Source organism: Nyctereutes procyonoides, unplaced genomic scaffold, assembly GCF_905146905.1.
Source record: "Nyctereutes procyonoides isolate TBG_1078 unplaced genomic scaffold, NYPRO_anot_genome, whole genome shotgun sequence".
Classification (NCBI taxonomy): domain Eukaryota; kingdom Metazoa; phylum Chordata; class Mammalia; order Carnivora; family Canidae; genus Nyctereutes; species Nyctereutes procyonoides.
In genome coordinates this window covers 39,702,650-39,716,395 of record NW_026575126.1, presented here as the reverse complement: position 1 = coordinate 39,716,395, position 13,746 = coordinate 39,702,650, and the positions used below count along the sequence as shown (strand labels likewise).

The 13,746-nt window shown below is 50.8% G+C and overlaps 4 non-coding genes across 4 annotated transcripts; 2 read left to right on the top strand and 2 right to left on the bottom strand.

Moving 5' to 3' along the window:
- The first annotated feature begins 2,104 nt into the window (after positions 1-2,104).
- Positions 2,105-2,177, top strand: TRNAK-CUU (transfer RNA lysine (anticodon CUU)). Its single transcript has one exon. It is a non-coding gene; the product is annotated as a tRNA-Lys (tRNA).
- A 3,165-nt stretch (positions 2,178-5,342) lies between these two features.
- Positions 5,343-5,414, bottom strand: TRNAP-UGG (transfer RNA proline (anticodon UGG)). The gene has a single exon. It is a non-coding gene; the product is annotated as a tRNA-Pro (tRNA).
- Positions 5,415-6,278: 864 nt separating this feature from the next.
- On the top strand, positions 6,279-6,351 carry TRNAK-CUU (transfer RNA lysine (anticodon CUU)). Its single transcript has one exon. It is a non-coding gene; the product is annotated as a tRNA-Lys (tRNA).
- Positions 6,352-13,383: 7,032 nt separating this feature from the next.
- Positions 13,384-13,456, bottom strand: TRNAR-CCU (transfer RNA arginine (anticodon CCU)). Its single transcript has one exon. It is a non-coding gene; the product is annotated as a tRNA-Arg (tRNA).
- Between the last annotated feature and the right edge of the window lie 290 nt (positions 13,457-13,746).

The following is a 13,746-nucleotide window of genomic DNA, read 5'->3' as shown; positions in this document are numbered from 1 at the left end:
GGAAAGCCACTGTCCTAAAAATGTTTGAAAGAGCTTTAAAGAACCTGCTTGAAACAAACGTAAAAGTTGAAAGTCTCAGAGATATAGAAGATATAAAGAGAAACCACATGGAAAACTTAGAGCTGAGGAATGCAAGAACTGAAATGGAAAGCCTAATGGCTGAACAACAAACACGTGGACGGAAGGGAAGAAAGAATCAGTGAATGTGAAGGTAGAACGACAAAAATGACCCAACCTGAAAGAAATGGAAAATAGACTTGGGAGGAAAGGAAGGAAGAGAAAGAGAAAGGAAGGAGGGAAGGAGGAAAGGAAGGAAGGAAGGTGCCTCAAGGATTTGTGGGGCTTTAATAAAATATCTAATGTCGGAAAAAAACAATTTTTAAAAAAAATCTAATGTTGGAGTCGCTAGAGACCCAAAAGGACAGGTCTAAATGTATTGGAAGAAATAGTAGTAGAAATTTATTTGTATATTTTTAATGATTATTCTTAAGTAGCCTCCATGCCCAACACAGGGCTTAAACTTACAATCCTGAGATCCAGAGTCACATGCTCTACCAACTGAGCCAACCAGGTACGACTGTTTAAGTATTTTTTAAAAACAGACTTTATTTTCAATAAGAAAATTTTTAAAAAACATTTTATTTATTTATTCATGAGAGACACAGAGAAGCAGGCTCCATGCGGGGAGCCTGATGTGGGACTTGATCCCTGATCGAGGATCATGCCCTGAGCTAAAGGCAGACGCTCACCTGCTGAGCCACAGAGACGTCCTCAGACTTCATTTTTTAGAGCAATTTTAGGTTCACAGCGACACTAAGCAGACACTGAGTTCTCAAAATCTGTCTGCCCCCGCACATGCACAGCCTGCTTCATCTCTGTGCATTTTTAAAACCCACCTTCCTGGGATCCCTGGGTGGCGCAGCGGTTTGGCGCCTGCCTTTGGCTCAGGGCGCGATCCTAGAGACCCAGGATCGAGTCCCACGACGGGCTCCCGGTGCGTGGAGCCTGCTTCTCTCTCTGCCTCTCTCTCTCTCTCTCTCTCTCTCTCTCACTGTGTGCCTATCGTAAATAAATAAAAATTCAAAAAAAAATATTAAAACCCACCTTCCTCCACTTTTTAAATTTTAAAGCACATATAATATTGCCTCGCTTGTAAAAGCTTTGCACTTTTGTGGGGTGTGGGGAGGGTGGGGGCAAATATCTCTACAAATGAAGTCCTTTGGTTTTAAAATACCCCTAGGGGAAAAAATAAAAATAAATAAATAAAATACCCCCAGGGCCACGCACACACCCCTGGGCTGTGTCCAGATTCCCTGCGACCTCCTCACTCCTCCCTGCATCTGTATTCAGGAGGCAGCTGGCGCCCACCTGGCAGTCAGTGGAGTCTGAAATTTCAGTGGATCCTGAGCAGATTCACTGAGGCCAACCATCCCCAGAGTTCGGGGTAGGGGAGGGAGGTGATCTGCTAGGTCCTGCCTGTTTACCTGAGGTTCCTCCTTGCTCTAGAGAGCCAGGCCAGGACCAGGGGTGCAGTGGGGGCTGCTCCAACCCAAAGCCACCTGCATGGAGCCTGCTTCTCCCTGCCTGTGTCTCTGCCTCTCTCTGTGAGTTTCTCATTAATAAATAAATAAAATATTTAAAAAAATAAAATTATAAATAAAAACAAATTGATTTTAGATAATTCCAAGGAAGTGTATTGGAGTTTTCATGCGACCAAGTGGAATCTGGTGGGTCCAACAATGATTATAAGTACACAGGTTTGCTTGATTACAAGTAAGGGAGGATGGGTCCCGCTGCACTTCGCCATCCCCATGTTGCACGTCCTGGGTGGCGGGGCAGCTGGCCCGGATCCGTTCTGCGTCCTGTCTGCCCTGCAGTGTCCCCGGTGGCCGCGGAGCCCGTCTGTCTGTGGGTCAGGGTGACACCTCCGCCTCCGCCCGTTGGGGCCCCGCTTCCCACTGAGCAGTTCCGACAGGCAGGGTGCTGGGAGGGGACTCCAGAGGTGGTCGCGGCCCCACTGTCCCCAGGACCTGATCTGCCCGGCCATTTGGTTGCGGAAGCCAATCAAATTCTGAGACTCAGCTGCCGGAACCTGGCTGTGTCTGCCTGGCTAGCTCAGTCGGTAGAGCGTGAGACCCTTAATCTCAGGGTTGTGGGTTTGAGCCCCACGTTGGGCGTCCTTTTAAACCAGGAACCACTCAAACCTCTGGGACGTCTGAGCCATTCCTGGCATGTTTGGTTTAGGCACAACCTCTTAAACTCAGCAACAGCGCAGGGGGTGAGGAGGAGCAGCCTGTCACCCCATACCTTGCCAAAGCCACCAGAGGCGATGAATGACATCCCCCCCTTACACTGGGTTCTCCAGCCTCCGTATTCCTCAACTTCCTCTTTGAGCTAAGTAACCTTAGAAAAGGATCTGGACCTAGCTATGTGAGAAAAGCCACCCATCCCAGTCTTCTCTTGGGTTCAGTCAAGGGAAGGAGCCCCTACTATTATCTCACAGAGAAAGAACATCACTGCAGGATCCCACATGCACAGTCGTGAAAAGCTCAACTTTTACCAAATTGTCCCTTTGGGGGTGAGGGTGCACCTGGGATTCCAGGGCATGATCATCACTCAATGGGAGGACACCCCTCAGGACAGAGGGCACCAGACCACTATGAGTAGGTGAGGGTGACAACCTGGGTGGGTGTGACTGCGTGTCCTGGGGAATGCAACACCACCACTGCCAAACGCTCTCAAAAGGAGGGTTTGTCTAGGATTTGACCCTGAGACCTCCTGCACACTAATCCAAAATCATACCCCTAGACCACCGAGCCACACCTCTTGGCTCTGGCCTCCCTGGTTGGGGCCCGTCCCCTTTCCTGGGAGTGTTGGGGAAGGATTTGATTCAGGTCTCTATGGACAAGAGGAGAATGGTGAGAGGGGATGGTCAGCATTGCCACACACTAACACCCCAAGTCAGCAAGTCCCCAGTCCGGATTTTGGGGTGGCTGCTCTGCTGCTCTTCTCTCACCTGTGGAAAACTGAGACAATCAGCTTGTGAAAGCTCCCCCAGGTCCTCCTTCTGTCATCAGGTTAAGGGCTGGGCTGTGGAATGAAGCTGAGAACAGGGTTTGGACACCCCCACACACACACTGCCCAGGACAAGATCATACCCTCTCCCATAGGACCCCACCCCTCCCGAGCCATACACTGGAGGGACCCACTGCTCTGACCTGAGTGTCACCCCACTTCTGCCGAGGAATCTGCCTCCTAGACTCCAAGATGCACATCCCAGCACAGGCACAGTCAGAAGGGACCCTAAGGGATGGTGGCCGTTTAAATGTGAAAAAGGACATTTAAAAATTTGGGTAGTGGGCAGCCCCGGTGGCCCAGCGGTTTAGCTCCGCCTTCAGCCAGGGTCGTGATCCTGGAGACCTGGGATGGAGTCTCACGTCAGGCTCCATGTGTGAAGCCTGCTTCTCTCTCTGCCTGTGTCTCTGCCTCTCTCTCTCTATGAATAAATAAATAAAATCTAAATAAAAAAATAAAAATTTGGGTAGCCCTCAAGGGAGACACCCTGCCTTGCCACTGTCCATCACTGGGGTCAAGGTGCCTCCTTGTCCACTGAGCACACCTGGCCTTGGGGTCCAGACCTGATCCAGCCCCTGGGGTTCAGCTGGGATCTGGGTCTGCTGCAGTCGGTCAGCCAGGCCCCCTGCTCAGCGGGGAGTCTGCTTCTCCCTCTGCCTCTGCTCCTCTCCCTGCTCACTCTCTCTCTCCCTTTAAAATAAATCAATAAAAAATTAAAGATTTATTTATTTATTCATAATAAAGAGAGAGAGAGAGAGAGAGAGAGAGAGAGAGGCAGAGACACAGGCAGAGGGAGAAGCAGGCTCCATACAGGGACTCGTTCCCGGGACTCAATCCCGGGACTCCAGGATCTCCCCTGCGGCCAAAGGCAGGCGCTAAACCGCTGAGCCACCCAGGGATCCCCAAAATCAATAAAATCTTAAAAAAAAAAAAAGCTAAAAAAGCTAAATCCAGCGCTGGGTGTCCAGATTGGGGCAGACCCTGAAGGAGAGATGTTATTAATTCAGAAAAGGATTTTGGAGAGGAACTAACCTGCTGGTGGAAGCGGAAGTGGTTCCCTTTTAAGGGATGAGAGTCTTAAAACGTTTTCATCACAGGAGAAGAAGGTGCTGGCCAGGGAGCTTAATTACCTCAATTGCCTCTCACCGCTCCCCCCCCTCACATCCCAGTGGGCCCCAGGTCCTGCGCAGACCTGCTCCCCTCAGAGACTCCAGAATCAGGAGGCATCAAAGGGGCACCCAGCATCACCACCCTGGGGCTTAAGTGAGGAAACCAGGGGCTGTTTAGGTGAGAAAGGAGGCCCACCTGTCTGCACCTGTGCCATAACCCCCAGGCCGGGCTTCACTCTGGGACTGAGATAAGGAAGCTCTTCCGGGACTACAGGCCCCTGAAATTTCCACCAAAGCCTCCGGCCCTGCCTGTATTAGCCTTTTATTTTCTATACTCTGATACTTTGAAAATGGGGCCTTGCTGACGCTGGAGAGATTTTCCCTCCCAGGGTTGCCCAATTCCTAGAGACAGCAGATCCTCCTAAACGGGGCATTTTTAAGTGCAAACCAAACATTGTGGAGTCCACAGCCCCCAACCACCTCTCAGCTGGGCGTCACTATCCACCTGCCAGGGTCACCCCCAGGCCAGGAAACACAAGCAGGGACAGCAGTAGGTCCCGGAGGCGCTGAATTCGTTCAGACGGGCAGGTCCCAACCTGCTCGCTCAGCCTCGCCTGTCTCTCCCCTGAAACCGCAAGAAAAGCTCTCCCCCACATTTTATGTGAACTTCCTCGGCTTCCGTCGCAATACCAGGTGCCTCCCCTGTGCCCCGCCCACCTCGCACCCCGCACCCCCACCCCGGGGGTCAGGCGCACTCCTCTGCTTCGGAGCTGTAACAAACCATCCTCTCCACGGCTGCTGAGCTCGCCACACCCGAAGATCATAAAACCTCCCGAAACACTGCCCCCCCCACCCCCGTGGCTGGGGCATCTGTGGGACCCCGACTCTAGGCCTGGCCCCTCCCCATGCTGAATTTCCGCTGTGGTTTCCTTCCTTGTCTGTGGGAGCCCCTTCCGGTAGCCCCGCGTTTGCAAGCATGACCTTTCACACCCCAAAGCAAAAACAAACAAAAAAAAACCGCCCAGAAGTTGGGGTGCCCCCTGACGCTGGCTTACCTGGTGGTCGCCCGCACCCACACGGGCCAGGTCTCCTGCTCTGGGGGCAGACCCACGTGTGGGGGACCAACTTTGCTCCGGTCCCGGACCTCCCCAAAAAAGTGGGCTCGTCCGGGATTTGAACCCGGGACCTCTCGCACCCAAAGCGAGAATCATACCCCTAGACCAACGAGCCGCTCCGGCACTGCCTGGGGACAGGTGTCGGTGGAGACCTGTGCCCCCGGCTCCGCGCTCCGCTCCCAGGAGCCCTGGCCTCCCGGTCCCTCGGTAAGTGTGTGTGTGGGTGGGGGCAGTGTAGGGGTGCGCAGCGCAGCCGGGACCTGCCGGGAGGGAGAGCGGCGGCCGGCGGGCCGAGGCCCTCACAGCGCCCCGCGCCCCCAGACGAGAGGCCCTCCCGCGGGGGGAGCCTGGTGGCCCGGGTGACACGGGGGTGTCTCATGGTCGATCCCACGCAACGTGGGACCCAACTCCCAGGACCCTGAGACGAGGCTCTGCTGCCTCCCCCGCGGCCAGCGCGGCCCAGCCCCCCTCATCTCGCGGAAGGACCCCGGGGCTCCCGTCCTCGATTGGGCCCCCCTGACCTGGGCTTGGCTCCCCAAGTCCCTCGCCACGGTGGCACCCCGATGCAGGGGTCAGAACTGGGGTCGGGGCTCACTTCTGCCCAAACGCTCCCAGCTCTTCCTCTGGCGCTAAGCGGGGGCCCCGCCCCCCGCGGAGGAGGGTCCCCCCCCCCCCGCGTGGCCCCGTGCCCGGGCCCCGGCATCCTCCAGGTTTGCGTCTCGTCCCCTCGGAAGGGAGGGGTGCTCCGGACGCGGAAGGCTGCCCATCTCCCCTACGCTACGCCGCTCGCGTGCCTCGAGGCCACCTCCAGGCCGACGGGACGGGGCGGGGCGGCAAACAGTGGCCCCTCGCTCCCTGCTGAAAGGACCCCGAATCCGGCGATCCAGTCCCGGGGGCAGCGCGCAGGACCAGGCCCGTCCCCACGACCGCCGGCAACGCCCCCAGTGCCCTAGTCACCCGCGGAGCGGGGCTACTGCCTGCCCGGCTAGCTCAGTCGGTAGAGCATGAGACTCTTAATCTCAGGGTCGTGGGTTCGAGCCCCACGTTGGGCGCAGCTTTTGTCCGGCTGACCTTACGAGAAACAGGGGGTTGGATCTGTACTGATTAAAACCCTCGGAAAGCGGAATCTGTTGCTGGTCCCAGGGAGCCAGCCTCCGATCTCCCCAAGGCAAGGCGACTTGCTTTCCTCATTGCTATTTTATCATATATGTTTTGTCATTTTGAAAAGTTGAAATTTATTCAAAAGTTCCAGATGCAGTACACGCAGAGGTCGGGAGCCTCTCCGAAGAGCCCCCATACTAGGAACTTAAAGTTCTCAAGATCTGAGCGTGGGTTAACCCAGCCAACCCAAGAATATCACCCAAGGCAGGACTCCAACCCAGTACTTACGAGGTTAAGTCCCAGCTCTAGGGACTGAAGGAGAGAGCTACAGAAGACGACTTGAAGTGGATTTTCAGCTAAAGTTGGAACCTTCTTAACTCTGGCCCCGAGGGGGGACCTAGTGGGGCCCCATTTATAACCGGGGGTGCTCTCCCTCCCCCACCCCCACCTCCTCCAATAAAGTGCCCCCACCCACCCCCAACCCACCACACAGGCTTCCCTCCCTGGCCTGTTCAGCCCTGTGCCATCTCTCCCCTTTCTAAAATACAAAGAAAATGAGTATGGTGGGATACTCTAAGTGCAGGTTAGACTGTCCGCTCCGGGAGAAGCAAGCAGAGAGGGAAGTGTGGGTTCTTTTCTGTGGAAGGGTAGGAGAGCCTGAAGGCTTAACCACCCGGATCCTGAGGCTCTGCATCCGTGAGTCAGGGTGTCAGGTCCTCTGGGTAATCTGGGTTTCCAGGGGTCCAGTCCTCCAGGTGCATGTGCGGCTCTAGCATCCAGCCTCTCTAGGTCCTGGCTCCACGCCAAAAAAACCCATGCTTCCAGGGGTGGGAGTGGGCTAGGGAGTGAGGAGGCACCTGGCAGGTACCTCTTGGTATCTGGGCCAGGGCTCCCTACCCATCCAAGAGACTGTACTTGGGGCCCCTGGGTGGGCCCACTCACTTAAGCAACTGATTCTTGGTTTCAGCTCAAATCCTGATCTCAGGGTTAGGATATTGAGCCCTGCATGGGGCTCCGTGTGTCTCTGGCTTAGGGCAGAATCCACTTGGGACTCTCTCTGCCCCTTCTCCTGCACCATGTACTCTCAAATAAATAAAAAAATTTTAATAGACCTGGCCCTGCTTCCTGATGATGTTCATGGCTGTCAATGCCAGTGTGTAGGGGCCATAGATTTTTTTTTTAAGATTTTATTTATTTATTCATGAGAGACACAGAGACACAGGCAGAGGGAGAAGCAGGCTCCATGCAGGGAACCTGACGTGGGACTCGATCCCGGGTCTCCAGGATCACACCCTAGGCCAAAGGCAGGTGCTAACCCACTGAGCCACCCAGGGATCCCTTAAATGAAATCTTTAAGGAAATAAAAAAGTAAATGTTAACTGCATGTAAAAAATACCTTATGGCAACATCTGGACTCGAGAGTTTGACCAAACATTTGGGCACCATAGCCTGCCCAAGTTGACAGAAGTTAACCATTGTGGGGTCTTACCAAGTGCTAGGCTTCTTTCTTAATAAGAGGGGATGCAAGGTACACGAGCTTACCTTGTACCTTGGATATGTCAGAGTACCTGCTGGACCAGAGAACAGTCACTCCCAAGCTTCTCAAAGATGCTGGGGCCTCCCCTCCACTGCACAGGTGTTATTTCCTTGGTAAAGGCATTTCCTCCAGGCTCTGCCAAGACACAGTCAGCAGTGGGCGTTTGGTCTGATGATGTAGGACAGCTCCAGCTTGCCTGTGTCTCCGTCCTTCTGATTCCTTTCTCCACAGATTGCTGTGGCATTTCTGGTGATTCTCCTTCAGCTCATGAAGCCGTGCTGACTGTGTATCATAACCAGCTTGAGGGACCCTTGCCAGGGGGTTAAGGCCTGTGTCAAGGAAGAGTCCCGTGCAGATCATCTTTCCTTTTCCCAGCTTTTTATTCTCCCCACCCCGATTCAGGACGGGTTACTGCTGACACGACATCCAGGTGCTACAGTTTCCGGTGTAGCTGCCCCCCTTCCAAGCAGTGCCAGTACTTTCTCAGGTGAGATGGAACCTCATTTCTGGGCCGGGTGGCCTGGAGGAGAAGTAGCAGCAGGTCCTGAAGACATGACACATTGTCTCATAAAGTGTCTGTCTCACCTGAGGTTCATTCCAGCCTTCAGGCAAGGAGGGTGGAGGCCTCGGCCACATGTGCAGGCCCAGACACTTCCTGCTTCTCCACACATCTTCCCACCCAGCCCCATTCCAAATCTCTGGGTCCCGCTTCTTCCCTCCCAGCCCCTGACATTGGCAGGAGAGATTTGCCGAGGGTGACAATTCCACTTTTTCTCAACATTTGGTATTTCTACACTGAGGAGCCAAGCCTGGTCTTCAGCTTTGTTGGCCTTTCAGCTGCAGCACATGTGGGATGCTTTCCGCGCTGCCGAAATGCTTTGAATTGGTGATTAGTCAATGTGAGCATGTCATTCTTTCATTTCAGTGCATGAAAGATGCGTTAAAGATGCTCAACAACAACCTAACCAAGACCCATCCTCTGAAAACTATAAAACACTGATGAAAGAAACTGAAGATGACACAAAGAAATGGAAAGATAGTCCATGCTAATGATTGGAAGGACAAATATTGTTAAAATGTCTGTACTGCCCAAAGCAATCTACACATTTAATGCAACCTCTATCAAAATACCAACAGCATTTTTTTTCACAGAACTAGAACAAACAATTCTAAAATATGTATGAAGCCATAAAAGACTCTGAAGAACCAGAGCAATCTTTTTTTTTTAAGATTTATTTATTCATTTAGAGAGTGCACAAGTGGGGAGGGGGGGCAGAGGGAGAGAGAGAATCCCAAGCGGACCCCACGATCAGCGCGGAGCCCGATGGTGGCTTGACCTGAACCAAAATCAACAGTCAGATGCTTAACAGACTCAGCCACCCCGGCACCCCTAGCCAGACAATCCTGAAAAAGAAGAGCAAAGCTGGAAGCATCATGATTCCAGACTTTAATTATATTACAAAACAATATGGTACTGGCACAAAAACAGACACATAGATCAGTGGAACAGAATAGAAAACCCAGGTTTTTTTTTAATTTTTATTTCTTTATGATAGTCACAGAGAGAGAGAGAGAGAGAGAGAGAGAGGCAGAGACACAGGCAGAGGGAGAAGCAGGCTCTATGCACCAGGAGCCCGACGTGGGATTCGATCCCGGGTCTCCAGGATCGCGCCCTGGGCCAAAGGCAGGCGCTAAACCGCTGCGCCACCCAGGGATCCCAGAAAACCCAGTTAAAATATTCAAATAATCTCTACCACCAAGGTGGGGTTCAAGATCAAGAGTTGCATGCTCTTCTGACTGAGACAGCCAGGTGTCCCAAATAAACCTACAATTATATGATCAATTAATCTTTCATAAAGCAGGAAAGAATATCCAACGGAAAAAAGACCGTCTCTTTGACAAATGGTGCTGGTAAAACTGGTCAGCTACATGCAAAAGAATGAAACTGTGGACCACTTTCCTACACCATACACAAAAATAAATTCAAAGTGGATTACAGACCTAAGTGTGAGATATGAAACCATCAAAATCCTAGAGAACATAGGCAGTAATTTCTTTGACATCAGCCGTAGCAACATCTTTCTAGATGTCTCCAGAAGCAAGGGAAACAAAAGCAAAAATAAATTATTGAGACTACATCAAAACAAAAAATGAAAAAACAAAAACTTCTGCACAGTGAAGAAAGCAATAAACCCATGGAATGGAAGATGTTGGCAAATGACATGATTGATAAAGGGTTAGTATCCAAAATATATTTAAAACTTAAAAAACTCAACACCCCCAAAAATAAATAATCTACTTTAAAAATGAGCAGAGGGAACCCGGCTGGCTCAGTCAGTGGAACATGTGACTCTCCATCTCAGGGTTGTGAGTTTGAGACCCATGTTTGGTAATGGCTTGAAAATTCAAAAAAAAATTTTTTAAGGTTTTTATTTATTTATTCATAAGAGACACAGAGAGAGAGGCAGAGACGCAGGCAGAGGGAGAAGCAGCCTGACATAGGACTTGATCCCAGGTCCCCAGGATCATGTCCCGGGCTGATGGCAGGCACCAAACCATTGAGCCATACAGGGATTCTCCCCAAAATAAAATCTTTTAAAAACCCCTTTTAAAAAAAATGTTTTTAAAACTCTATGCCTGGGTGGTTCAGTCAGTTAAGTGTCTGCCTTTGGCTCAGGTCATGATCCCAGGGTCCTGGGATGGAGCCCCAAGTCCGCTCTCTGCTCAGTGGGAGAGTCCACTTCTCCCCTTCTCTCTATCCCTTACCCCTGCTTGTGCTCGCTCATTCTCTCACTTTCATAAATAAATAAATAAATTTTAAAAACTTTGGTTTTTTTTTTTTAGAATTTATTTATTTATTCATTCATGAGAGACACAGAGAGAGAGGGGGGCAGAGACACAGGCAGAGGGAGAAGCAGGCTCCATGCAGGGAGCCCAACGTGGGACCCGATCCTGGGTCTCCAGGATCACACCCCAGGCTGCAGGCGGTGCTAAACCACTGCACCACCAGGGCTGCCCTAGAAGTTATTCCCTTGGAAACTTTCAGGCATCTGCTACCCTATTACTATCACCACCTTGCCGGGTATTAGATCCCCACAACTTTTTCATCTTACAACGGAAAGTTTGTACCCTTTGACCAGCAATACCCACGGATGGGTTTTCTCACGGAGGCGTCCACTGCCTGGACCTTGATTTGGTAATGAGTTTGGGCTTGAACCCAGCTGAGCTCCTTGCCCATGGGAAATGGGACGCTGGTCACTCATGGCACACGGGGGCATCATGATCGAGCCCGTATCACCTGGTTGGTTATGAAGAAGCAGTGACCACGTGGCTGCTGGCTGCTGTCCTAGACTGTTGAGGCAATAAAGGCGACTACCGGGACTGTGGCCTGGAATGAATTCTTCTGGAGCACTGGTTTGCTCACTGACAGGAAATGACAAGACCTTTTCCTTTAAACTTTCCTTCTTTTGGGGGATCCCTGGGTGGCTCAGCAGTTTGGCGCCTGCCTTCGGCCCAGGGCGCAATCCTGGAGTCCCGGGACCAAGTCCCACTTCAGGCTCCCTGCATGGAGCCTGCTTCTCTCTCTGCCTCTCTCTCTCTATGTCTATCATGAATAAATAAATCTTTAAAAATAAAAAAAAATAAACTTTTTTTCCTTTAAACTTGCAGCCTAAGTCATGGTCAGAGGCCCAGGGACATTTCATGGCCACCATAGAATAATCTTATGGCTGCAGGGCTGATGTTGCTAAAGATCAAACACATCACTGAATTATGCATGTGTTGCTCACTTATGCCAGTAGAAACCCAGGAAATATATGTGGGAATGAATCTAAGCATGTTGGAGTAAGGAGGATGAGATACAATTTTGCTTCTGGTGAATTTATTGACCTGGGAGCACTTCGCAGAAATCCTGTATTTCACACGCTATTGTGTGTGTGCCGCTGAATGTGGCTCTGCTGTGTTTCTTGGTTGGTTGGCTGAGCTTTGAACTCAGCGGTAGCTTATGTTTACTGAGACTGAGATGTGAGAATGTCCCTGGCCTCAAGTAGAGGAAGGAAGCCAAAGACTTAGTGCAATGGGAATGCTGGAGTGGATCCATCACACACGATGTACACCCCCACTGCCCACTGACAGTGCCCAGAGGACATTCTGTTCAATAAGACATTGAGAAACATTGGCAAGGGGAACACCAGCATCCTGGAGAGCTCTGTGGTCCCCATTCTCCTCGGGTGGCCCATGACGGTGGGAGACGCTGCATTGAGATGAGGCTGTTGATTCCAGTGGAGTAACGGGGCCCCGGATATTTGGGAAAGTGGGAGAAGTAAGGCCAGCGCCAGTTTTTAAAGGCAAAAGAAAACTGTTTTTATTTGTGTATAGGACAAAACTCCAGTGGTCTTCCCCTCTATGGGCACGTGGTAGAGGAGGCTTCTGATATTACTCCACACCATGTCCTGTAGTTTGGGAGACTTTTACCTCTAGAATGAAGACAGGGATTCTATGGATTAAAAAAAGAGAAAGCTTTATTTGGACTATTTCAAACATGCACTAAAGCAGAGAAATAGTATAACGTGTCCTCGTGTCCCCCTGCTTAAGGCATTATCGACTCACAAATACCCTTGTTTTGTCTATATCTCCACTCCACCCATTATATTTTCCCTAGTTATTGAAATATAATTGACAAATAAAAATATATATTGAAGGTGTACAATGTGATGATTTGATACACATAGGCATTTGTGAAATATTTACCACCATCAAGTTAACACATCCATCCCTTCAAATAGTTGCCTTTTCTCTGTGTGTGGTGATCTTGTTTCAGAACAACTTGCAAGTATTCCAATACTGTATTAATAACCATTGTCAGGGCAGCCCTGGTGTTGCAGCAGTTTGGCGCTGCCTGCAGCCCGGGGTGTGATCCTGGAGACCCGTGTAGGGCTCCCTGCATGGAGCCTGCTTCTCCCTCTGCTTCTCTCTCTGGTCTCTATGAATGGATAAATAAAATCTTAAAAGAATAAGAATAAGAATAAGAATAAGAATAAGAATAAGAATAAGAATAAGAATAAGAAGAATAAGAATAAGAATAAGAATAACCATTGTCAGCCCCCAGCCCATTGTATTAAAGCAAAACAGCTGTCATACAATTTAATCTTTAAATAATTGGGTCTGTTTATAAAAGGTAAGAACTTTTAAAAGTATATGGAACCCTGGTAAAATGAACACACCTGGAAAAATGAACAATTATTCCTTTTTGTCATCAAGTAGAATGAATGGTTATTTTTAAAATGTGAATGATGCCAGTATTCCTTTCTGAAAGCTGGAAACGTGCACCCCTTATTAGAAAATAAGGCGAAACAGTTTAATAGTTTAGGACTGCATCTGGAAAATCTCCAGGAAACCCTTAACTTGGCTTTCTTTCCTTGGGGGAGGTCTAAAATTTAACCTTCTGTACCCCGGGTGGGACTCGAACCCACAATCCCTGGCTTAGGAGGCCAATGCCTTATCCATTAGGCCACCGGGGCCGGCAGAAGAGGCTCTGCGATGGTTCTAGAGCAGTCTCTCCATCACCTCCCCGTGGTTCCCACCGGTTCCACACAGCTTCCCGGCTCCTTCCCGTCTCCTTCCCGGCTCCATCCCGGGGTCTCCGCACCCGCGTCCCGCCGACGCTCGGGACTAGGCGCCCCTAGAGCATCCTCGGACCCCGGAGAGACCGCGCACGCGCAGATGGAGCCCAGGGAACTCGGTCCACAGGTATCAGCTCAGCTCGTGGACTAGGGTGTGATCCTCGCTTAGGGTGCGAGAACCGGGGGTT